Here is a 4,868-nt window from a genome sequence, read left to right as displayed (position 1 = left end):
TGGTCAATGTGGCAGGCACCAAGAGATTTCTTTAGGCAGTCCTTGTACCTTTTCTTTGGTGCACCTCTGTCACGGTGGCCAGTGGTACATCATGCTAAATACTTTATTCATCACTGCTTCCAAATATTACTATCAGGCACTCCTGTGGGAATTTTAATTTTGGGAGTTTGAATTTGAAATGATTTATTTGTCTTTTAAAATTTGTTGTTTTGTAGTGGGAAGAAATGTTTTAAATTTTGAATTCTTATTTCTGCTTTATTTATACTCAATTGATTTTATTTGGGGAATTCTGGCTTCATCAGTAAAGCCCGGAGGCAATGTTATTAAAAATCCTTTTAACCCAACGTCAGTATAAGAGCTCAAGATGCGGAAAACATGCAAGACGTCGGGTAACATCTGTGAGAAACGAAACAGTTAATACTTCAAATCAGTGACTCTTTATCAGAATTGGAAAAAGTGAGGGTTGTACCATCCATGGAAAGTAATGAGAGGAGGGAAATCTGCAAATGGTGGCAAGGCAGAAGGGAACAGGAATGGTAATGTGGCAACTTCAGGTGAATTCCCATGATTGGCTGGGGCTCAAAATTCAAAGTTATTGTCAGTTATCATGCACAACATCACATACAACCCTGAAATTCTTTTTCTTGCGGGCCAAGCAGAATTTCTTATTACCAGAACTGTAAACTGTACTCAAGAAAAAAAGATATACATAAAAGAGAGTAAACAAAGAAAAAAATGTAAACAAACAGACTGTGAAAATACAGAAAATAAATATTAAGTAATAAAGAACGAGAAAAGAGTCCTTAAACTAGTCTCTGAATGAGTCTGTTGCTGAGGAGTCTGATGGTTAAGAGGCAGTAGCTATTCCTGAACCTGAAGGTATGAGTCTTGAGGCATCTATGTCTCTTTCCTGATGGCAGCAGCAAGAACAGAACAAGGTGATGTGGATCCTTGATGATAGCTGCTGCTCTCTAACGGCAGCGCTATGGAGTCACGGAGTCATACAGCATAGAAACAGGCCCTCAACTTGCCCACACCGGCCAAAATGTCCAACCCACACTTGTCCCATCTGCCTGCATTTGGCCCATATCCCTCTAAACCCATCATTTCCATGGATCCGTCTAATATTTTCTTGAACATTGCCTCGATGACCTTTTCTGGCAGCCCATCCATACATCCTCGGTCTATAAAAATAAAAGTTACCCCTCAGGTTCCTGTAAAATCTTTCTTCAAAGTAATTTTTGTCGATGGTGCCTGCGATGTCCTGGGCTGTTTCCACTACCTTTTTCAGGGCTTTATTCTCAAAGATATTGGTGTCCCCATACCAGACCATGATGCAGCCATTCAGCACACTTTCCACCACGCATCTATAGAAATTTGCCAGGGTTTATGATGTCATACCAAACCTCTGCCAACTCCTGATGAAGTAGTGGCACTGACGTGCTTTCTTCACAACATTAGAACTTAAATTTTCTCACCCTCTCCACATCTGATTCCCCAATGATTACTGGATTGTACACTTCTGGTTTTCCTTTCCTAAAATCTACAATCATCTCCTTGATCTTGGTGACACCGAGTGTGAGGTTGATGTTAGTTCAGCGTTCAGCCAATGTGAAAGTACAGATTCTATCACCAATGTGTATATGTACATATGTACAGATGGTCGTGTAGGATGACTGTGATTGGCTGAGAGTGTAGCCACACCTACTGGCAGGTCTTAAAGGATTGCTCCTAGCCAGACCGGGTCATTCTGGACTGGTCGACCTACTTGTGATATGCTCCAGTCTTTTAGTTAATAAAAGCCTTGGTTTGGATCAACAAGTCTTTGGTTCTTTCGACGCGCACTACATCCAAGTGTTCAACCTCCCTCCTGTAAGATGACTATCACCCATTTTTATACAATCTATTATGGTTCCATCAGCAGATTTGTAGAGCCACACAATCATAGGTGTGGAGCAGGGGACAAAGTACACAATCCTGTCGTGCTCTGGTGCTGACAGAGATTGTGGAGGAGATGTTCTTGCCAATTCACCCTGATTGGGGTCTGGAGGTGAGGAAATCCAGGATCCATTTGTACAATGGCATTTTGAGGTCGGAGTTTACCAATTAGATTTGAGGGGATGATGGTGCTGGAAGCCAAACTGCATTCGATAAAGAACATCCTGCATGCATGCACCTTTGCTGTCCAGGTGTTCCTTGGCTTTGTTTAGAGCCAGTGACATGGCATCTGCTGCAGGTCTGTTGCTGTGGTAGGCAAATTGGAAGGGATCCATGTTGATGCTCAGACAGGAGCTGATATGTTTCAGCATCAGCCTCTCAAAATATTTCATCACTGTGGATGTGAGGGTCATTCGTCTATAATCATTTAGGCAGATTACCACACTCTGGCACCGGTATGATTGAAGCCTGTTTGAAACAGGCGGGCACTACCCACTGCCAGAGTGAGATGTTGAAGATATCGTGAATACACTAGCCAAATGGTCAACACAGGTTTTCAATACTCAGCTGGGTACTCTGTCCACACCAGATGCTTTCCTTGGATTAATTCTCCTGAAGGCAGCCCACACATCATCTTCAGATACTGACAGGAGAGGATCACCAGGGAACATAGGGGTTCTTCCTTGTTCTGGTGGTCAAATCAGGCATTGAGCTCATCTGAGGGTGAAGCTTTGCTGTCTCCTACTGCACCGGATTTGGTTTTGCATCAGTTTATGCCATTTTGGGCCCTGCCAGAGCTGTCAGGTATCCTTTGTTGTTTCCATTCTTGTCTGCAGTCTCCACTTTGCACAGGCGATGGCTTTCCGTAGCTCATGCACGCGCCTTATGTATATTCTGGATCTCTGAAATTAAATGCTCGTGATCTGGCTCTCAGCAGGTTTCGGATTTCATTCATTGTTCATCCCAGGGTTTGTGGTGGGGAAGACCTTGAGTGATTTTGTGGGGACACTCTCATTCACAGCTGTTCTAATCAAGTCCGCATCAGCCCTGGTGTAATCATTCAGATCCTCACCTGAGTTCTTGAACTCTGCCGAATCCACTGACCCGGAGCAATCCGTAATCCGCAATCCTGCCACCACCTTCTGCAGCCTGTCCTTTTAGGCTCTAGGCAGGTAGAAGGAGCACCGCCAAAAAGAGTGACTTGCCAAAATGTGGTCTTGGGAAAGAACAATAAGCTTCCGCTTTGCTGTAGACCTATGCTTCTCAACAGAGTTTGGGTAACCACAGATGCATTTCAACATTCACTGTTGCCTTGTATCATCATTCATTTTGCCATTTAATCTCTCCTCCTGTCCATCCTGTCACTTTCCAGTCTCCCCTCCCTCCCTTTTCCCTTGAGCTTAAAACTGAGTCAACACTCTCCACACTAAAATCTCTACATTTTTTCCAGTTTTCGTGAAAGATTGTTGGTCCGAAATATCAGTTTTGTTTTCCTCTCCGCAAATGATTCCCTTTGAGTGTTTTCAGCATCCATAGCTCTTTCCTTTTCAGTTTCATAACATAAGAAATAGGAGCAGGAGTCAGCCATCCGGCCCATCGAGCCGGCTCCGCCATTCAATGGGATCGTGGCTGATCTGATGATAGGCTCACCTCCACCTACCTGCCTTTTCCCCATGATCCCTTATGTAGAAACCTATCCAACTTCATCTGAAATGTATTTACCAAGGTTGGCTCCTCTGCTTCAATAGGCAGCGAATTGCACAGATTTACCACCCCCTGGGATAAGCAGTTACTCCTCATCTCTGTCCTCACTCTACTACCCTGAATCTTGAGGCTATGTCCCCTAGTTCTAGTCTCCCTTTCCAATGAAAACAACTTTCCTACCTCAATCTTATCTATGCCTTTAATAATTGTGTATGTTTCTATAAGATCCTCTCTCATTTTCCTAACTTCCAGCAAATACAGCCCCAGATGACTCAATCTCTCCTCCTAGGCTAACCCCTTCATCCCCGGAATCAACCTGGTGTACCTCCTCTGCATCGCTTCCACTGCCAGTGCATCCTTCTTCAAGTAAGGAGAGCAGAACTGCACGCAGTATTCCATCCAAGTACAGTGCTGGATCATTCAGGAAAAAGCTACTTTCAGGAAGAAGTGTGGCGGGCAACCATCCTTTGGGACCCTGCGGGAAAAATGAACAAACTAAACCGAGAGCACCAAACCCAACTCAGGAAAAGTATGGAATTGAATTACTTTTGAACATCTCATGAAATTGCACAAGTGGAATTTTGAATTAACACTTGACACTCAAGCTGCAAAGCAGAATTAATGAGTCACCAAGTAGGTTTGAGTATTGAACGTCCACATTCAGACTTCATTCAGATTTATTATCAATCTTGTTTTCCCCTCCACAGATGATGCCCACAGAGTGTTTTCAGCAACCACAGTTCTTCCCTTTTCTGCTTAACGCAGGAAATAGAATCAAAAGAGAAGGCCATCTGGCCCTCCGCACCTACTCTGCTGTTCAGTGAGATCATGGCTGATCTGATGATCTCCCCATGTCCCTTAATTGTCCTACTACCCCTATACACCTGGTGGTGTGAGTCCAGTGGCACCTGTACCTCTTTCCTGATGACTGCACTGAGAACAAAGCGTGTGCTGGGTGGTGTGGATACTTGATGATGGCTGCTGCTCTCTGAAGGCAGCGTTCCCTACAGACGCTATCCATGATGGAGAGGGTTTTTGCCTGTGATGTCCTGGGCTGTGTCCACTACCTTTCACAGGGCTTTAAGCTCAGGGGTATTGGCATCCTCATACCAGGCTGTGATGCAGCCGGTCAGCACAGATTCCACCACACCTCCGTAGAAATTTGCCAGGGTTTCCGATGTCAACACCTGTTGCAAAGTAGAACTAATGAGTCACTTCGTAAATCT

This window comes from Narcine bancroftii, chromosome 3 (assembly GCF_036971445.1).
Source record: "Narcine bancroftii isolate sNarBan1 chromosome 3, sNarBan1.hap1, whole genome shotgun sequence".
NCBI lineage: Eukaryota > Metazoa > Chordata > Chondrichthyes > Torpediniformes > Narcinidae > Narcine > Narcine bancroftii.
Note: the sequence above shows the minus strand (reverse complement) of the source record.